General features: G+C 51.5%; 1 protein-coding gene across 9 annotated transcripts in view; it reads left to right on the forward strand.

Moving 5' to 3' along the window:
- The first annotated feature begins 796 nt into the window (after positions 1-796).
- The window catches only part of ZNF609 (zinc finger protein 609), a 120,938-nt gene continuing 100,382 nt past the window's right edge, over positions 797-21,352 (forward strand). For 3 of the 9 annotated variants that reach the window (XM_037910785.2, XM_037910782.2, XM_043523796.1), the window contains exon 1: positions 1,033-1,201. The gene's annotated coding sequence lies outside the window, so the exon portion shown is untranslated. Of the gene's footprint in view, positions 817-1,031; positions 1,259-15,975; positions 16,315-19,526; positions 19,546-20,896; positions 21,016-21,352 lie in introns of those variants that run through there. The other 6 variants (XM_043523792.1, XM_043523795.1, XM_037910783.2 and 3 more) reach the window with 6 other exon arrangements.

Genomic DNA, 21,352 nt, shown 5'->3' on the forward strand with positions numbered 1-21,352 from the left:
CTGAGTAGCTCTGATGCTCTCCCGCCGTTATAGCACTGTCCACACAGGCACTTAGGTGGGTGTAATTTATGTAACTCAGGGTGGTGGCTTTTCCACACTCCTGATTGACTTAAGTTATATTGAAGTAAGTGCTAGTGTAGACCTGCCCTAAGTAACTTGCTCCAGATCACACAAGAACTGTGAGGCTAAATTGGGACTTGAATGTGGGGGTCTCTCGGCTCGCCTTTTCCACCAGACCCCAGCCTTTCCACCCTGTCATAGTTTTCTTGGCTTGGTCTGAATCAGTGGTGTAGCTAGGAGTGGAAATTTGGGTGGGCCATGACTTTCGGGTGGATGGGCAATGCCAGAGTGTGCTAGCTTAGCTTTTCCCCTGATGCCACGCCCTCTTCCTAGCCCTGGTGCCCCCAGACACAGGGCTTCACCTGCCAAGCTGGGCTCGTGCATAGGGTGGCTCAGAAAATGGCAAGGCAGAGCTGCCGGAGCACAGTTTTCTGAAGGGCGGGTGCATAGCTCCCTCCTGGAGTTCAGTGTCCGACTGACACTCCGGCCTGGCTGCTGTGGCAGCACTACACCCTGCTCAGATTTGGGTGGGCCTGGATGCTAAGTGGCTACGCCCCTGGTCTGGATTTCCCTTTCCAGCTCAGCAGCGGCGTCCCCCATGTCTGTGTGGACTCTCTGGTGCCCTTCTTGCTGAGGTTCATGCTTGTCAGAGGGTTTGTACCTCTGCCTGTCTCCCAGGGTTTGGCTCCATGTGCTCTGGGTTTCCCTCTCCCCTGTCCTGTGGGATCCCGATCTCTGGGGCGGATCCCAGTCTGGGTCAGTGTTCTGGGTTTGCCCCTCTGGGGCTCCTCGTCCTGTCTGCCTCCGTGCTCCCCGCCTGCGCCCGAGGGCGGGAGCCCGCGCCTCCGGCGGTCTGTCTGCGCGGGGAGCCCGCGCGCCGGGTTTTCGCTCCGCCCGGCTCAGTGAGTCACGGCGGCTCCGGATCCGGACTCCGCGCTCCGGGTCCCCCGCCCCGTGCGCGCTGAGCCGAGCCCGGAGCGCGGCGGCCGCTGAGAGCCCCCGGCCGGAGGCGCGGAGCGGCCTGCACTGAGCGCGGCGCGGCGGGATGGCGGCGGCCCCGGGCCCGTAGCCGGCGGCGCTGGGAGCCCGGCGGCTCCATGGAGGAGACTTAGGGGAGCGCCCGGGACGGGACCGGAGCCGGGTGAGTCCGGGATCGGCCGCGGGGCCTGGCGCCCGGAGCGTGACCCCCTCCCCCCCGGTGAGTCGGCGGGGGGGGCGGCCCGGAGCGTGACCCCCTCCCCCCCGGTGAGTCGGCGGGGGGGGGGGCGCCCGGAGCGTGACCCCCTCCCCCCCGGTGAGTCGGCGGGGGGGGGCGGCCCGGAGCGTGACCCCCTCCCCCCCCGGTGAGTCGGCGGGGGGGGGGCGGCCCGGAGCGTGACCCCCTCCCCCCCGGTGAGTCGGCGGGGGGGGGGGCGGCCCGGAGCGTGACCCCCTCCCCCCCGGTGAGTCGGCGGGGGGGGGCGGCCCGGAGCGTGACCCCCTCCCCCCCGGTGAGTCGGGGGGGGCCGGGAGCGTGACCCCCTTCCCCTCGGTGAGTCGGCGGTGGGGGCCGGGAGCGTGACCCCTTCCCCCCGGTGAGTCGGCGGGGGGGGGGGGGGGGGGGGGCCGGGAGCGTGACCCCCTCTCCCCGGTGAGTCGGCGGTGGGGGGGGGGGGCCGGGAGCGTGACCCCCTCTCCCCGGTGAGTCGGCGGTGGGGGGGGGGGCCGGGAGCGTGACCCCCTCTCCCCGGTGAGTCGGCGGTGGGGGGGGGGGGCCGGGAGCGTGACCCCCTCTCCCCGGTGAGTCGGCGGTGGGGGGGGGGGGGGCCGGGGGCGTGACCCCCTTCCCCCCGGTGAGTCGGCGGTGGGGGGGGGGGGCCGGGAGCGTGACCCCCTTCCCCCCGGTGAGTCGGCGGTGGGGGGGGGGGGCCGGGAGCGTGACCCCCTTCCCCCCGGTGAGTCGGCGGTGGGGGGGGGGGCCGGGAGCGTGACCCCCTCTCCCCGGTGAGTCGGCGGTGGGGGGGGGGGGGCCGGGAGCGTGACCCCCTCTCCCCGGTGAGTCGGCGGTGGGGGGGGGGGCCGGGAGCGTGACCCCCTCTCCCCGGTGAGTCGGCGGTGGGGGGGGGGGGCCGGGAGCGTGACCCCCTCTCCCCGGTGAGTCGGCGGTGGGGGGGGGGGGCCGGGGGCGTGACCCCCACACCCCGGTGAGTCGGGGGGGGGGGGGGGGGGGGCCGGGAGCGTGACCCCCTCTCCCCGGTGAGTCGGCGGTGGGGGGGGGGGGCCGGGAGCGTGACCCCCTCTCCCCGGTGAGTCGGCGGTGGGGGGGGGGGGGGCCGGGAGCGTGACCCCCACTCCCCGGTGAGTCGGCGGTGGGGGGGGGGGGCCGGGAGCGTGACCCCCTCTCCCCGGTGAGTCGGCGGTGGGGGGGGGGGGGCCGGGAGCGTGACCCCCTCTCCCCGGTGAGTCGGCGGGGGGGGGGTGGGGGGGCCGGGAGCGTGACCCCCTCTCCCCGGTGAGTCGGCGGGGGGGGGTGGGGGGGCCGGGAGCGTGACCCCCTCTCCCCGGTGAGTCGGCGGGGGGGGTGGGGGGGCCGGGAGCGTGACCCCCTCTCCCCGGTGAGTCGGTGGGGGGGCCGGGAGCGTGACCCCCTCCCCCCGAGTATGCCCCCTGGGGGCGGTGGGGGGGGCAGAAGGGGCTTAGGACCTCTCTCCCCTTGTGTCTGTTGTTGCTTGCAGGTCTCAGTGTGGTCTTGGTGGCTGGGCTGGGGGCATCGGGGCCTGCGGGATCACAGGGGTGCGCTGTGCTGCAGATGTAATGGGGTGCTAGGGTCTGAGGGGTCACAGAGGCAGGTGATGTGGGGCAGGACCAGGGCAGACAGGGAGGAGGCACAAGGACAGATCTTTAGCTAGAGGCTGGGTGCCGTGTCCTGGCTGGATATGGGACATGGGATGTTCAGCACCAAGTGTTAGGCATGTGGTCGCTTGGGCTGGAGAGGAGGCTGGAGCAGGTGGCTTAGGGGAACCGGGAAGGGATGAGGGCAGACACAAGTGGCAGGTTGGTTGGGAGAGTGATCTCAAATCACAGCAGTCAGGCCGCAGCGGGGTTAGTGTTCCCTTCCTCACCCATGTTCTTCACCCCTCTCCTCACGCTGACAGGAATTAAGAACTTGGGGAAACAAGTGAAGTGTCCCTTGGGGAGGTTTGTGGTGTCCTATGCCAAGCTGTCTCCCGGCAGGCTCCTTCCTAGTCTCCGGGCATTGTGCTGGCACCGCGGCTTTCTACATTTCCTTTATTTGCAATGTGGGTTCGATCACTGTGCTTTCTGATGACTGATTTCCTTCTCTCCCCTTGGGCTTGTGCCTGACAAGGAGGAAGAACATCTGACCCGCGTGTGTGTGTGCGTGTGTGTGTTGTAGGGGTGTGTGAGAAAGAGACAGGCAGCAGCCCACAGCAGTTTCAGGTCCCCAGTGTTGGGCTCGTAGAGGGTAAAAGGACAAAGCCCTCCTGGGGGATTTTCTCAGCACAGATCACAGAGAATTAAATCCTCCAAGAGACTCTTCACTGAAATGCAAACAGTCAATGTGGGAAGAAATCTTTCCATAAATCTCCCCACTGTATTTTCCACTGAATGCATCCGATGAAGTGAGCTGTAGCTCACGAAAGCTTATGCTCAAATAAACGCATTAGTCTCTGAGGTGCCACAAGTCCTCCTTTTCTTTTTGCGGATACACGGCTTCTACTCTGAAACCTCTCCGAACATTGTCTCTCATGGGCTCCAGAGGCAGTGGCATCTATGGGTCACAGTCTTAGGCAAGGCACTTCAGATCACCTTAACTACCCTTAATTAAAGGCAGGTTTGATCGCGTTCCTTGATCCTCTGCTATCACTGCTAGGCTGTTCAGAGAAGTGCTAGTAACTATCCTTGGAGCCCTGGTGCTGTTGTTCTGAAGCCTCCTCCAAGAGCGTGCTGGGCCACAGGATCAGCTTGCCCTGCATGGCCTCCATCTGGAAGTGGGCAGGGGAATGCTGTGAGTGGTAGGTGCCTAGAATATTGAGAGGGTGAATCTGTTTGACTTCAGTTGTCTTCTCTCTTTTTCTGGAATGGGGCAGGGCCCCAAAGGGAGCATGGTTCCTGGTTAGAGGAAGAGTTGGGATTGGAATGTAACCCATGCAGGGTTTATCTCGGCTGCTCTGGGGCCGGCTCCCAAGTGGGGGTTATTTTCATTCCTCGACTGCAGGAGAAATGGCACATGTCTCTGGGTGACACCAGTTTGGGCTGTGGTGAGGAACAAACTGGCTGTGCTGGGTGCCCACAGTAATTGGTCTGATTTTATCTGAGTGAAGCAGAGGGGTGAGAACTGCTGCTCCTGAGATAAAGCCAGGCTCTCTCGCCTGCCCATTGTATACATAGGGAAGGTCACGGGTTCAAGTCTTGTGTTTGAGAGTTGGCTCTGCTCCTTCTGGGGAGTCTCCCAGCAGGCCATTTTGTCCCTGTACCAGGCAGGCCATTGCCACGGGTTGAGAGATTGTACACAATTTTTTTGCAAGGGACAATGAACATCTCATGGGCATGCTTCTTCTCCTCCCCGCCACCCGAAGAGTAAGGATGACAGTGTCTGTGCTGAATCATCTGCTCTGCACAGCTGGCCATTGTGTGGCCAGCCCTGCAATGGGAACAGAGCACTGTGGGGAACAGGAGATTCCCTTCCATAGTCTTGCCCATCTGGATGAATTTATGTAAACCTGTTTCCATGCTCTGTACAGTGACTCTGGCACAGGGTTATGCTGAATGGTTCTAGTTCTTTGTTTGCTCACAGTACTTGGAAAATCCAGTCCGCTTATTTATTGATTAGCTTTCTTGTAGTGTGATTTAAAAGCAAAATGTTACCTGCTTCGGAATGAGAGCATTTTTGTAAAAGTTATGCTTCACCATTTTCTCCCCTCTTCCATCCTCAGACATTCATTTGCCTCCCAAAATCTCTGTGGTTGGGTATAAGATGTGGGAAGTGACCCATGTACACCCTTGAAATACTGCCACCTCTGGGGTGGAAAACAACAGCTGTTTAGGATTGCACAACATTGCTTTCCAACAGTTTAGGACAAGAATGCTGCATCAGTTAAAAACCACCAGAGGAAATCAGCAGGCAGGCTGTAATGACCTGGACTGGAGTTTAGCCAGGACACATCGGGAATATCCCAAGCTGGATACTTTCTGTTGTTTGTTTGCATCTTGGATACACATCTTTATGTGACTGTTATTTGAACTGCTCTTTATTCAGTCTTACATGATATATATCTGAGCACGCATAGATATTGCTATCTTACACATGTGCACCTTCGTATTGCTCTTCCATTCATTTAGGAAATAAACACTGCTCTTTGCAGGCGGTGTCGCGAGATGGGGCCTGTGCTGCAGTGTGGATTAATGTCCCAGACAAGGGCAGCAGCAGTTGTGAATATAGCAAAAGGGACCACTCCTCTCGTGAGATCACCAGATAGCAGGTCCCCTCAGGCTTCTCAGCCGGAATATTGGATGTGTGTGTGATGTACTCATTTTCCTATACTTCCTGGCTCCGGGGAGAAACCCACTCTGTCTTTGATGTATTTATTGCTCTTCAATCATTAATCTACCTAAAAATATGTTTTTTTATGAAAGACTAGGCAGAAACACCTAGTAGTGAAGTATAAACAGCCAGTAATCTAGCCTAAGAAATCCCACTGTGTGAGAGCCCCCAAACAGGCAACAAAGTGAATGCAATAAATGAACTTTGAGAAGTAAGGGCCAGTGTTCATTAAGAATCTGATTTATTCTCTCTATGCGCATCTCTCTTCAGGGTGAGGGGTGATAGCAACACATTGCAGTATGCTGTCCAACCAGTACACTGGAAATTTTAATGTTACTCTGTTGAGATAGATGAAATTTAATTTGGTCCAGTTTTGCCCAAGAATGTGCTTTCAGTGTCCAAGGTGCTTTTGACCAAATTCTCTGTATGCTGCAGTGCTCTTTTCCTTTTTAATACCCCTCCCTCCTGAAAACCTACCACTAAGGAAGTACTTACTTATGGGCAACCCTGCAATAACTGAGCTCTGTTGTTGGGCTGGTGTGGAGCTGTACGTTGTGTTACTCATTGGTGAGTGATACAGGTGTGACCGCTAAGAATGGGATTCTGTCCCTACGTGTAGAGCGGAGACAGGTCTCCTGGGGTGATATGAGGGCTGTAGTTGTGTGTTTTGGGTTCAGTTGTTGTGTGTAACTGTGATACACCAGGTGTTCATTGGCTTTGGGTTGCCCACTGTGCTTCTGAGCAAATGTTAATCAGGGAACCAGACGGAGCAGAGCCAATTTATGTCTCTTTTGACCTTGCACTTTGGCAGACTTGAGCCAGGATTTCTGTAAATTCTTCAGGGCAGGGACTATGTCTCATTGTGTGTTTGCACAGTGCCTAGCACAATGGATCTCTGATGCTGATTGGCGTCTCTGGGCACTAGTGTAATAGGAATATTAAATACACTGTATTAAGTCTCTTTGTCCCTCTGCTACTGAGTGTTATGTAAATAAGATGGTATTTATGGTTCCAGGTGCACTGTTTCTGGGATGCAACACATGGAGTGTGTGCACAGTTGCTTCCTTTAAGGCTTTTATGCCCCTGTCCTCATTGTGGTTGGATTATCTGGCATTAGAAACAGCCCTGCCCAGAGAAAATTGTGGGCACATGTTTACACTGCGCAGATCACATGCCTGTTCAGTGACAAAGGGAGGTGAGGCCTGCTGGTGAGGGTTTTGCTGGGAGCAGTTGCTTGTACACACAGACGCACCCGCTTTAGCTGACCTGCAGAGCGGTGGTGCCAGAGGCCTGGGGCAGAGCAAGGTGAATGCTTGGCTGCAGTGGAGGGTATTTGGCTGAAATCCTTAGACAGAAAATCTTTGTGTGGCTGTTGTCCCTAGTTTGGCTGATCAGTATTTCCTTTATAAATTTGTAGATTACATGGGAACTCCCAGGTCAGGGGGAGATTTCAGGCATCTCTTTGGGGATTCACTGGAAGTTACGGACTGATGTTTTCCTAACCTTTGATCCATTCCTCCACTCCCATGTTTAGTGCCCCTAAGAGCTTGTTACTACAAATGCAGCCAAGTTCCCCTCTGCTGCTCTCCTCTTATTCCCACAGATGCATGTAGGATCAGGAGCCCTGATTCCCACTCTTGTTCCTTTACCACCAGGCCACTGTTGTAATGTATGGCCTTCCTGTTTTACTGATATGTTTATGCACATTTAATGTAGATATCTAAGTATCATGCTGCTTGCATGTCCAGAAAGGAGTACACATTGCAAAAACCTAAAGCAGTGTTAAGGTTTCAGATCTGAACACAAAGGAGCCAGGAAGTTCAGTTGCCAAAAGCAAAGTTAACTTAGCTGCATGCATATACTGTATATTATGTTCTGCACCCAGGTCTAAGCAATACTTAAAAATAGTATTTATGGATGAGTCAAGGTTCATGCCTGAGAATCTTGACTTTTGTGTTTTAAATTGCTAAGTTTTTTGCATTTTATTTCCTTTTTTTATTTGGGGGAAAAAACAGCAAAGGACTCTTTGTGCCTTCCCTGCCTACAGCACGGCAGAGATGTGGAATGATTTTACAACATCAGATTTTAAGTACAACCAGTGGTGTACATGACTTCTATCTGGGACAATACACCTGTGCTGTTAAGTGGCTGGAAACTTTAATACATTTTATACAGTGCTTTTGTCACCTCTAACTTTGTAATTTAGTTATTTTGTCTTTGTGCGCATACAGCGATGTGTTTCTTATTGAAAACTGACCACCTGTGTAGCATGAGTGTGTGTAATATGTTTATCTTTTTTTGTTTTTAAAAATGAGATATTTTCCTGCTTGGGTAATTTAGGAGTATGGAAGGATTTTATGCAAAACTATCTCAGAATCTTATTTCTCTGATGAGACAAAAAGAATAGGCAGTTTTAGTCTTACAAGAACAGTCCTTTGCAAACTTTCAAATGAATGAAAATGGGGCATTACATAGTGCTACTGTGAATACTGCTGTTGTAGAATTTTGCTAATCTGAACAAGAATTGTTGGTTTCTCCACAAAGATTTAGTAACAAATGCTGTAGTGAAATTTCTTGTTAGCAAGATTTCATTATTTTTGCAAAACTTAACATAGAACCTTTCCTAGCATTTGCAGTATCACCACAAGTAATTAAAGTGGAACTACAGCTAACAAAATAAATGAGCAAAGTACATTTCGATGCATTATCCTTGCTTTTTATTGTATTCCTTTACGTACTTGCTAATTCACAAAATTGTGTAACTTTTAATGGGTCATTAGTGTGAATTAGCCAGGTTCTGATGTATATCATGGCTTTTCAAATGTGCTTTATTAATCTATAAAATACACCTATTTATTATCCCTCCCTAAAAAAATCGCTGAAGGGGTTTTGTTGTCTAGTATTCCCTGGACTCGGATTTGTTCCTCCCTGTCTGTAGACCTCGTCTTGCAGTCTGATTGGCCTCTCCCAAACTGCTCCTGGGCTGATGCTTGACAACAAGAGAGATCATGAGTGCAGGTAATATACATTCTACTCCTGCAGATAAAGCCCTTGCTAGCTTTAGCCAAGGTGCACTAATTGGTTATTGAATGAGGGGAATTAAGGGCATTAATAGATGAAGTGGCAGCCCCTTCATTTTTGGAATCGGAGACGTTTTCCTCTTCTGCTAAAGCATTTGAGGCTGCCAGTGCTGCGCATTTGTGGTCTCCCTAAGGAGGCCTAGAATTCTGCCTATCTGCTAGATTGAAAGGCCTGGGAGCAAGACAGGCAGACAGGCAATCCTGTGACCTATTGTGAGGGGTAGGCCATCAGGGCCGTGGAGAGGTCACTCCCAAGGCAGTCTGGAGCTTTTTGTGCTGCACTGTACTTGGCCTGTGCCACTTGACTCCCTGATGTTGGGATCAAAGCAGATTCGTGGCTGGAAGCCATTACTTTGCCAGTCACATGACTCATTTTGATCAGTCCAGTTATTTTCCCTGAATTTGGTGATGAGTTTTTGAAGTTAGAAATAAACTTCCCCTGTCATGTTTCCCTTCCCTTCCCACCAGCTTGACCCCAAGCTGCTTTCTCCCTGAATGTGGTGCTCACTGAGGCATGCTTGCTTTATCCTGGGCCCTCCCTTCCCCCACCCCCTTTGGAGTCATCTGCTTGGGGAACAACTCCAGTAGCCACTTGGAAACACTCTAATTACTGCAGCTATTATAATCACTGCCCAGATCCATCTCCCCCACCCCTTTTGTCTTCCTTCCCCCTCCTCTCCCTCAGGCAGCAGGAGCTGAACTGGAATCTCAGAGCACAGCCAGCTTGAAGCAAGCCCTAGATCTTGCCAAGGCTGTTTTTCATGGTAATCTTGCTATTTGCCTGAAGAATCCCATAAATTAAAGGTGGGAACATTCGGTTACACCCAGTTCGTCCCCTTCCTGCTCCAATACCAGCCAGGGCAAAGTTGAACTGTAAAGTATGTGAATCCTTAAATTATGGCATTTGTTTGTCCAGATGTCTTGATGTCATTAGATGAGCAGGGAAAAACTGAGAGCTCTTTCTCCCAGAACATTGCCAGCTTCAGCACTGTCACTTGTGCCCACTGGCTTCATGTGGTCTTTTATTATCTGTCTGGAGCTTTTGTTTCCCGCATCCACTTGCTTAGGATTCTGGGGATCTCCTCTGATCCCATTTATCACACTTCCCTTTCTCATTGGCTTGTGACTCTTTCAAACAGTGCAACTAGATTGATTTTAAATCAATGCATTTACACCAATTCAGTTTTTCTAACAAACATTTTATCTGTGTGAGAGAGAATGAAAAGTGAGTCTTGTCCCATATGTGCTTATCAAAAACTTCACTGATACACAACAGCCCGGTCCCAGTTGAGTGAGCTTGCCCAAATTTGGGGCTTGTTTTTTAGGTGTCGTTCAGGCTGAGTCCATAATGCAGCTCTTGACAGTGGCTTTGTAACCATGTACAAGGCATTTGAGCTAAAAATATGTTACAGACAGCTTAGCGAGCAGGTTTTCATGTCACCGTAGTACAATGACTGAACCCTGTTTACATTAGTGCATCTGCACTATTGCTGGCAGTTCCTGTAATATGGGTACTAACTTTTCTAGTATAGAGTCAGTCACCGTAACAGGTTACAAGTTCACATTGTCTAGTTTGTGTTCACATAGCAGCTTTTGTGGCATCGCTGCTGTATCTGTGTGTCTGCACCTACCACACTATCTAACTCTGCTTGTATCAGTGTGTGTTGGGAAAACCTGGGCAGCCATCCATCCCATTGTGGTTGAGCAGAGGATAGAGTGCCTGGAGGGCACGCACATGAAGTACCCCGGGGGCTATCCCAGTGGTTCTCAACCAGGAATCTGGGGCCCCCTTGCTGCGAGCAGCTTTCAGGGAGTCTGCCAAAATAAACCAGAGAGCAGAGCTGGCGTTAAGAACATGAGAACGGCCATACTGGGTCAGACCAAAGGTCCATCCAGCCCAGTATCCTGTCTACCGACGGTGGCCAATGCCAGGTTCTCCAGAGGGAGTGAACCTAACAGGTAATGATCAAGTGATCTCTGTCCTGCCATCCATCTCCACCCTCTGACAAACAGAGGCTAGGGACACCATTTCTTACCCATCCTGGCTAATAGCCATTAATGGATTTAACCTTCATGAATTTATCCAGTTCTCTTTTAAACCCTGTTATAGTCGTAGCCTTCACAACTTCCTCTGGCAAGGAGTTCCACAGATTGACTGTGCGCTGAGTGAAGAACTTCCTTTTATTTGTTTTAAACCTGCTGCCCATTAATTTCATTTGGTGGCCCCTAGTTCTTATATATGGGAACAAGTAAATAACTTTTCCTTATTCACTTTCTCCACACCACTCATGATTTTAGGTACCTCTATCATATCCCCCCTTAGTCTCCTCTTTTCCAAGCTGAAAAGTCCTAGCCTCTTTAATCTCGCTGGGGCCCAGGGTAGAAAGCTGAAGCCCGAGCCCTGCCACCCAAGGCAGAAAGCCAAAACCAAAATCTGAGCAGCTTAGCTTTGCGGAACCCCCGGTAGCATGGGTCCCGGGCAGTTGCCCTGTTTGCTACCCCCTAGCACTGAGCCTGGCTTTTAATCTACTGGATGTGCAGAAAACCAGTTGTTGTGGCCCAGGTGAGCCATGGAATTTTTATAGCATGTTGGGGTTGGGGGAGCTCAGAGAGAAAAAGGTTGAGAACCTCTGGGCTGCCCCATTGTGCTTGTGTGGGGATAGAGTGCTCAGAAGGCGGGCACGCAGGGCAGCATGTGGGCAGGGCACTTGGGGGCATTTTCTTGGTTCTCATAGTTATAAAGGAGGGCCAGCCAAATGAGGTACAGAGGACAGGCATGGCAAGAGGACACTGGTCTACATGGAAAAACAGAGTTACAGCTAGATGTCCATATACAAGCCTAGGCCTCTGGCTAGGGTTGCCATGATGGCTCACAAGGTGTTAGCCATCAGGTGTGCAGACACAATATTTAGAGTACAGCCATGGTAAAAGTTCATAGCATGGGTTGAGTGTTGGATTTAAGAACCAAGCCCTGTGGGAAGGAAGCTGGCTCAGTAGTCCTCCACCCTGAAAACCTCTTCACCCATGGTCATTGGGCTTCTCTGTGGGGTTTCTTTGTCTGAGCTAAGGCCTAGAGGCATTGCAGGGGGTTGGGCGAGGGGGCAGAGGAAGTTTGTGTTTTAGCTTAATTGCAGCTTTGGGGCTTTGAACCTCAAGGCTGCTCTTAAAGTGCTTTACCACGATAAACTGGCAGGGTCTTTAAAAGTCTGGCAAAATCCACTGCAGGACATTGGGGCCAGTGTATAATTTCTCCCAGATGAGGAGGCAGTGCCCTGCCAGAGGCCATGTTGTCTAGAGGTATGGTCGCCTGCAGTCTATGATCACTTGCTCCTGACTGGCCTCAGTAATCCTCACAGCTCCCTCTGAGGGCTTGGCTACACTTACATTTTACAGCACCCTAACTTGCTAGCTCAGGGGTGTGAAAAATGACCCCCCTGAGCGCAGCAAGTCAGAGTGCTTTAAAGCGCGAGTGTAAACAGGCTCCGAGCGCTGGGATCTAATCCCCTCATGGAGGTGGATTACCAGGAGCTCTGAGAGAGCTCTCCCAGCACTCGCGCGTGACTACACTCGCACCTCAAAGCGCTGCTGCAACAGCACTTTGAAGTTTCCAGTGTAGCCATGCCCTGAGGTTGAGAGCTATCACGCATCTCTGTTTGACAGGCAGGAAAACCGAGGCCTGAGAAGGGAAGTGACTTTTCCAGGGTGACAGGCTAGTGACTGTCAGAATGGGGTTAGATCACAGCTCTCCTGTGTACTAGGTCTGCCGGATCCACCTCTAGCTCACACTGCTAGTTAGCCTGTGTGGCTCTCCCACTGCAAAAGGGAGCCATTAATACAGTACCTGCTGACTTTGGTTGCAGGCATCCCCTTGGCTCTCTTGTTTAATGCTAAGCTGACACTAGGTGTCTTGTCTGGTGGCTTGGGGTATCTGCACACGGGAAGCACATGTCACATCGCAACAGGAAAGGACCAGTTGTCTTGCCATGGGTACTAGTGAGCCAGCGTTAGTGGAGAGGGTCAGTGTTGCAGCAGCATCCAGCATGAGGTTTCCCCCAAATCCCACCCTGCATTGCACAAGGTGAGGAGGTTGACCGTCTCTTGTGTCTCCCCTGACACTAGGGCCAGTGAGCTGCATGCAGTTCGGGGTTGCTTTGGAGGCACTCTGGGTTGGGTTAGGCACGGCCCCAGCAGCCGAGAGACTTCTGTTCTGGTTTTGACACTGGCTTGCAATGTGACAGAGGGCATGTCACTTAACCTCTGTGCCTGCATGTCTTCCTAGCTGTAAACTCATGATGGTATTTACCAGTGCGGGGCCGTCTGCGGGCAGTAAGCAGTTAGAGTTTGAACAGCATTTTGGAAATGGACAGTGCTAGAGAGATGCCCTTAGCCATCTCTGCAAATGGGCACATCCCTCCGTGCTTTGCTGCCTTCACTAGAACTACAAGGGGAGCAGGGAATCTTGGGAAGAGGTGAGAGGGGGCAGTGTTTGGAAGGAGCACTTCTTTTAGCTAAAAACTGATTTAGAAAGAAAATGAAACGTTCCCGAGAGTAGAGATGGAGTTTTTAGGCTCTCCTGAAGGGTGTAGCATAGTGGCCTCCTGAATGCAGGGTTTGAAATATTCTCCTTCCACTTCTTTGGAGCCGTAGCGTCAAATCTAGCCAGGTTGGCTCAACCCTTTGTTCTCCTACAGGTAATCTGTGTTGCATTTAAACAACAAGGAGTCCGGTGGCACCTTAAAGACTAACACTTTTCAGACATGATATTTTAAATGGATGCCCCTCTTTGTGGATATTGGAGCTTATGATGCTTTTATTAAGAGCAGATGTTTGCCCCAGTGTTGTTGTTCTTTATACTGTTTGGCTCTCATCCTCCATCCTCCAGGCTACTGAGGTGGTGCTGTATAGATATAAAGTATATAATATAATTAATTCAATATTTGATGCCTGATTAATTGGAACATCTGCTGTAAAATTGATTAAATCTAAATATCATGTATGAGGATGATTCTTGCTCAGTTGTGTCAATATTAGCATAAATTCTGCTGGAGAATGAAATTAGTTAGTGCCAAGTAGTTAAAAGAAGTTTAGCTAGGTGTTAAATACATGTGAGATTCAAAACTCTGGTCTTCTGCCACACACATTGCCAGATAAGGCTTGAGAGGTGTATTTTGTTCTGTACACGGGAGGCTTTGGTCAAAAATTCCAGGGCTTAGGTGAAATCAAAGCCAAATAATTGCAAATCTAAAGAGCTATAAATCCCAGTAGCAACTTTTTGTTTGTTTGTTTAAAAAAAAGGAAATTCTTTGCCATGAACTCATGTTAAAGGCAACATGGAGTGACCTGCTGAGGGTTAAAAGAAAAGTTTTTGTGCCAGTTTTTGCTACTTCCTAATAAATAAAGAAGGCCTGAAGGGGTAGGGTATATGTGTGGGTTTTTAACTCCTGCTTTAGTTGTTACCTCAGAAATATCAGCAAGGTCAACACTGGTCTTCCTTTGTTTTGCTGGAGGATTTCTTGGGGGTTATATATTGGGAGTTCTTGGACCTCAACTGAAGGGATGAGGGGGTGGGGATGTGTGTTGCAATCTTTAAGCAAGAAAGTCTCTCTCCCCAATGTCTATTTGACATTGGCGTTAAATAAAGTAATAAAAACAAGCATAGAGTTTTAAAATAATCTGACTAAGCTTTTTCTGAAGCTTAGAGCAGACTGGTTCTGAAATCAGGCCAGGTCTGAAGGATGTATAGACTGTATGTTACTGTATTTGGTGTTTAGTAGGAAATTCCTCTTTGTATGGATGTAATTGAACGTGGGCTGTCAGGAAAGGCTGTATTTCAAAGTTATAAGCCTGGGAGGCAGACTCAGGGTTGAGTTTTTAACCTTAACTTTGTATTTTCTGACTTAATGCTGAATTTCTCAGCTGAAAGTTGCATTAATTTTTTTGTTTGTGTATGTAAAACACTAGTTGATGTTCAGGGGAGCTGTAAGTTAAAACTTCCAGCTGACATCAGTGTGGACTTGGCTGTGGTTTCCTCCCCAAAGCAGCCTAGTGATCCATATGCAGACAAGGTCTTCTCAGAATGACTGTGCTGGTCTTTATCTCCCCCCACACCTCCAATTGCTTCCAGTTATCTGCTGCTCCTTGTCAAAGGCCTGCTTATAACCAGAGGTGGAAAGAGACAGTAATGCCATATTCTGCACTTCTGTAGTGCCTTTCATTTCAGGATCTCCCAGTGTTACAAAGCAGACCCAAGAATGGCTCATGATCCAAATGCCATCCAAGGTCGGATTCCTCTTCTAATACAAAGGTGCAGCCTATGGAAAAGACAGGTCCTAGCATGCATTGTTGTACTTCTTGCCAAAGGATCCGGCTGCATTGCATGCTGGGAGCTGTAGTTTTCATGCAGGTGAACCTCCATATTAAAAGAGAAGGGTGGCTCCATTTTATTCAAAGTGGGTTCAGCCTTCTTGCTCCTGGCAGGTTGCCAGCATGGCCCTTGGTTGGGCAGACTTTGGTGGCCCCTGGTCTTCTGCATCATGAGAAAAAGCAAGTGACCTGTTAGCTTCCCCTTCAAATCGTGCTTAATTCCAGAGTTAACAGCGTGTTTTGAAACCTGGACTTCAGCGTGTTTTGGAACATCTTGAACGCCCACTGTGTGAATGTGATGCAGGAAACCTACCCTAGTTGGGTGGCAGCTCGCAGGGGTGTCATGGTAAATCTCCTTTGTCTGCACCAGCCAGACTGATGTGTGGGGGAGAGCAGAACTCCCTCCCCTGCACTGTTCTTGATCTGAAAGCAGCAAGTGAGTGAGGAAGCTCCTTTGTGCAGATTTCTCAGTCTCCTCTTGTGCGTGCCAGCTGGCTCTTGTTCAACATTTTTTTCATCGCTGGAGAGAGTGGGCGGGGAGAAAAGAACATCATAAAAAAAATCTACAAAAACGACATGGGAGTTACTTAAAAAAAAATCCAACCCAAACAAGCCAGGCTGGGGGATTACAGAGGTAGCATTAGGAGTCGAGAGCAGAGAGCTAGCACTGCAGCTCTGGAAAGGAAGGCGAGTCCCCTCTTGAGTTTCTTTAGTCGTAAAAGGAAACAAAAAAGGATCTTGTGTGGAGGCAGCATATGGGGAAAGCTGTAGGCTGGCTGCCAGCACTAGATGGCGGGAGAAAGGGCCTGCAGTACAGCATCCTCTCACATTTCTGCATTGTCCCGCTTGGAAAACTGGGCACCCGTGGGGCTGGATGGGGTGGGTACTTGTTCCGTGCAGCGAGCAGCAGTTCCTACTTCGTTCTGACTGAGATTTTGCTCTTCTGATTCCACTCCTCCCTCCAACCAGTGCTGGGATTGCCTCCCACTCCTATCATTGGGGGCTGCTCTGGAGCAGATGGGTGTGTTTGCTGTCTTGGACTGGGCCCAGTGAGGGCGAGCAGTTATTTGAAACCCTCCTCCACTTTGGTCTGCTGTAGAGTGGCAGCCGTCTGACCAGAGGAAACACCTCGCACAAGAGATTTCCCGTCGTCTTTACTGTTCCTTGTTGCGGGCATTCCTGAAAGTTAATCAGGGTGAAAATTGCAGTCAGTCATGTCTGGAAGCCACCAGAGGCTAATCCCGGAGCGCTGCAGATTCGAGCACATGGGTAGGAGACAGTCTCTTTATGTGTGGGCTGGCTGACTTGCTGCCAGCGGAATAGCTTGCTCCTGGTTTTTGTCACCCTTGGGCGTTAAATCATTCCCTGTTTAGGCTTTTCTGCCTCTTGCTCCACTACAACAGCTCAGAAGGAATGCAGGCTCCTTGGATTTGCAGAGGATCCGCTGGGGTATGTTCCAGCACAAAGAGCCCTGGCTAATGTGGTTTCCTAGGTCTCCGTCTGGCGCTGGTGTGTTTGAAATGCTCTCTATCTGTTTGAATAGCTTTCTCTAGGTGTGTTTGCCAGTGGCTGTTAGCTCAGAAAGTGAACTTTCCGGTTTGTCTCTAATGCATTGGCTCCTTCCCAGTGCATAGATGTGGATTGTGGAGGTTCCAGCACCAAATGGAGCTGAATTATTCATGTCTGGTACTGTGTGTGTGCAGCATTCCCCCGTTGGATAACTGTCTCCCTGAAGAACCTCTGCTTCAGGCCCTCTCTTAAAATGCCTTGTTGGCAGGTTTCCAGCCTCACAGGTGACCGCATGCCTTTTCTGTTGTGTAGGGATCAAGCCTGCAATGGGAGGAGGTGAGGGGAAGACTAGATGTAACTGCATAAGCCTCTTCTCTGCTTTCTGTGGTTCTGTGATTTCCTTATGTCTCTTATCCTTCTCCCAGAGGAGGCAGAGTTTCTGATGGGTACCCTGAGGGGGAAACTTGCCAGGAACCAGAGAGCTGTGCATAATGGGCATCAGTGAATCAAGTATAATGAGAGTCTTCCTGAGTATGGAGGTGCAGCCTGTGATGAGTATAGGTCCCAGCATGCACTGCTTGCTCTGCCTCAGAGCGTGTGTTGTAGCCAGGACCTGTAGTCTGCACAGGGTGCATTCTCTATGTCTGCAAAGGTGTCCACAGGGCCAGGCTGTGTTAGTGTCTTCTGATGTGTGTGCTGGAAATTCCCTATGTCCTCTGGTTCGGTTGTCAGCCAGCGCAATGTGAGGGGTGGACATGATCAGCGCCCCGTGAAATTCTCTGCTTTGTCTTGTTTTCAGGGGTTTTCTCTTCTTTCTCTGTGCTGGGGGAGAAGTCCTACCTTCAGTTACACTAGTACAATCTCACCTTGGGTTGCATGGGTGAGGCAGAGGGCACAGTGTGAGTTGAGTAGTGTAGCCTGAAAAAGAGCATTTTCATGTGGGCAGACCTGCCCCTGCTGGGCACCAGCTCATCAGCTTTTGCAGGCTGCCATAGAAAAATCTCCCATGACTCCTAGTTGCTTGGCTGCTGTGAGTCTCACTGAGCGCTTGACCCTTTGGGGGCTGCATGTGTGTTCATTCCAGCTCTGCGCTGAATCTGTGATACTCTTCTTAGGCTGGGAAGCCACATGGGTGAGCTGGCAGCTCTTCATCTGTGGGTTGCTCTGTTGGAGTGGGACCAAATCACTTACCATCTGATGGCTAAGGTTAAGTTGGAACCTGAAGGGTAGAAATTTGGGGGGGGGGCGGTGATTAGGACTGAATGATCGTGCTGAGATGGAGAGGGCTGCTTTAGTTTAGCTTTCAAGTCATTCTATGTACGTAAGAGATGGTGGTGCAGGATAGCATAAAGAGATCTGAGGCTGAATTGCTCCCCTGGGGTGGAAGTAGGTTGTCTAGTTGCTGGCCCCACCCCTCTACGCGCAGTGGCTCTAAAACATCCCTGCTGATGGCTGCTGGGGGAGATTTTCTTGAGTGAGGGAGGTGTCACCATCTCCCTTTCAGCGGGGCCCTTGCCTGGATAGCACTTGGAGTTACTTTGCTTTTCCTACTTTGCCTCCACGATATTCCCTGCTGCAGTTTCAGCCTGTCCCTGCTTGTCTTGTCCATGGCGCACTCTAACCCCCTGTCTCCTCTTGCATCTCCTCTTCAGGCTCTTACTTTCCAAACATTTTCTCCATATGTCTTACTTTCCAAACCTTTTCTCATCCCTCTGGCTGCTTTCTCTGGGGACTTAGTGGACTTCCAGGACCCCTTTTCTATTTGGTGGGGTGGGAGTTCGAGGACTATTTACGGATGCTGGGCCTCTTTGCTCGGGTCTAGGCCAAAGCCCTGTTCCATCTCATCTGTTTTTCCTTTAAAAATACAGTTGAGAGGGCATAGAAATGAATCAGGCAGGAAGCTCTCTGATCCCATCATAGTGGCCAAGAGCAAAGCGCAAGCTATCGAATTGTGTATGCTTTGTCCTTATTGTAACATGGCCATGTGAACTATAGGTCCCAGCATGCAATGATCTCTCTTGGTTACATGGCCTTACCCTCGTATCAACATGGAATGTTGCATGCTGGGACTAGTAGTTTTTACAGGCTGCACCTTAGTATCAAAAGGAGAGGGGGACAGCTACTATGTGGTCTGTTGGATGTGAATCAGGTGCAATCCCTTGGAGTCCAGACAAACTGTTTAAGAGGCCATTGGTGTAGGGTAAATTTTGGGCACCCCGTTGGGGAGGCTGGTCTGTATTTCACCAATAGTGTCCCATAGCCATCGTTACCCAGCAAAACCTTGCTCTGCTTGTGCGGTCTGCATGTGGGAGGAATGGAGGCTTTTGGGCAAAGGTCTGTTACTATATTTGTTATCTCTGAAGTGCCCTCGTGGGATACCGTGCCCCCAGTCCTTGGGCTGATCCCACCCCCACGAGGGGCCTTTGTGGCCTAAGAGCTTGGGCAGTCAAACTCATTATTGGCCTTGTGCATCTGGACAAAGAAATTGCCAAGGGGTGGTAGTACAAAGGCGATTCTCTGCACGTGGCGCCTGTAGCGGCCAGGAGCTGGGGCTGGGGGCTGGCAGGGAGGTTTTGTGCTGTTTTGGATGTGAAGAGGTTCTCCTTGTTTTGGAGGGAGGCTGCGGGGAGTGAGGTGAATTGATCATTGCACATTTCCGTCCCTCCCCCAAGCTGATCTGTGCAGGGAGCAGCCTGTTTGTGATCTCAGCTGGAGGAACAAAGCACAAATGGCACTATCTGGCAGGGATGGACCCGGAAAGTGGCTCTAGAGAGGCAGGTAGACCTGAGCAGCTGGTGGATTAGAGCTGAGGATGCTGACTGTTGTGCACGCTCCAAGCTGGGAAGTGGATTACCGGAGGGGGTGGGGGCGCTGGGGCAAGGGAAGAGGGAGGGAGGAACACACATGGCGGCTTTTGAAAGCTGTTAGTGACTCCAATGCTGCATGCAGCGTTCTCCTGATTCTGCACTTTCTCTGCCATTGAAATAAGAGGTCAGTGCTTTTCATTTCCAGCTCGCGTGTTAGCCCCTGGCTCCTGGGGTTAAAAATCTCTGTAATGACCTGTCAGAGAGTGGATTATTAGGTGTACAGAGCCAGGGATGCTGTGGGGAGCAGATGGAAAATGGTCTGGCTGCTGCAGCCCGTCTAATGAAAGAATCCTTGGCATTTTTACAGTGTTTGTGTCTCTGAAAACGCACCACGAAGCCACTTTCCAGGCTCCTGCCTGCTTGGGTTTAAAAGAGAATGTATTTTTTTAAGTCACCTGCTTTTGGAGTGTTGCTCAGAAATAAGACTGTGGATCTGTGGGCCGTGTGCTCAGCAGGAGGAGGAGGAGGAGGACAATGGCACTTGAGAGCAGCCGCATTGAAAGGGGCGGCCAAGGGTTTCTCAGGAGAGCCTGGAGAGGGGTTTGTTGGGGCTGAGAGCCTGGCTGCTGGGAAGAATGCTGTTTCATGTGTTAATTATGTCTGGTAATGCAATTGCCACTAGCTACTTTCCATGAGTGACTCTGGGGCGGCTTCTCCCCATGCTACACAATTGCTTCCAGGGAAATGTGCAGTCCAGAGGTCTGAGTGTCTGCCCTGGCTTTAGGGAGTTCTAGGGATGAGAGAGAGAATGCTAGGTCTGACTGGGGGGCAGCAGAGCGTGGGCATGTACAGTGACAGCTTCCTGCATGCAGTGCTGCCAGCACCCCTCAGACCTGATTTCAGCCCTGGGCTCCTGTGCAGCACTTCCCATGCCCCTCAGTCCTGACCTGCAATCCCCCTGCTATTCCAGTTCTGAGCTCCCCCTACCTCTGCTGCAGTTCTGCCAATGCCCTTCAGTCCTGACCTGGAAGCCCTCACTCCCCTTCCAGCCTTGGGTCTCTCCTGATCAGTCAGTTGTGCTGGGTATTGTGTGGTGGCTTTCAAGTGTGGGAGCTCTAAAGTGAGCTGACAGGTTGTGATCTGTCACTGGAGATTGGAGGTGAGCTCTGGGGACAGAAAGCTTGTCCCTGCTGTTTGCCCTCTGGCTGATCCCGATGGCTCTCACCTGGCTTTAACACTGTGCTCGTTCTGAGGCTAGGTGTTGGATTCCCATCAGGGCACTAAACTTCCCTGGTAGGTGACTCTGGTCTCATGTTGCACAGTGTGTGTGGGGCGCACTGCTCCGATCAAGGCCCCTAAACCCTACCCCTGGTGGGAACAGGGGGGAAGGGTCTGCCTCCATCCCAGGGCTGCGTGCAGGGAGTGCTCAGTAATTCAGAGGGAAGTGGCAAGCAGGGAGCGAGTGAGTAATGTCTTGTTGAAGCTGAGAGCTGTGATCTGCCGGGGCCTGTATCGATTGAGGGAGCGGTGCCAGATGGCGGCTGCCACAGGGACAGCCAGGGTGCTAGGGCCTCTTCCGAAGAGCCCCGCGTTGGACCCTGCAAGGGGCCAGCAGGATGGCGTGATGGGGCTGTGTCAGCCAGAGGGCAGGCTGGTGAGTTTCATGTAGCAGATCACTTTTCCCAGGCAGTGTCTGTGGTGGGGGCTAGAGGGATGGGGTGTTGCAGATTGTTCCCCACCAAGGCAGTGGGCTCCGGTCAACTTCAGTGTCAGAAATTTTGTATGTTCGTGTGAGTGTTTCTTTGGGGTGAAACAAGGTAGGTGTGGGCAGCTGTGCCTATGGGCTCCCATGGGCTGGTAATAGAGCACAGGCCCCTGCGTCTGTCATTTTGTATGTGTGTATGTGTGTGTAAGAGAGAGAGAGAGAGCGTGTGTGAGGGCGAGTTCAGCTCCCTGTGTGTGGTTTGTGCGTGTGTGAGTGAGTGACTGTG

Source organism: Chelonia mydas, chromosome 10 (assembly GCF_015237465.2).
Source record: "Chelonia mydas isolate rCheMyd1 chromosome 10, rCheMyd1.pri.v2, whole genome shotgun sequence".
In the NCBI taxonomy this organism is placed as follows: domain Eukaryota; kingdom Metazoa; phylum Chordata; order Testudines; family Cheloniidae; genus Chelonia; species Chelonia mydas.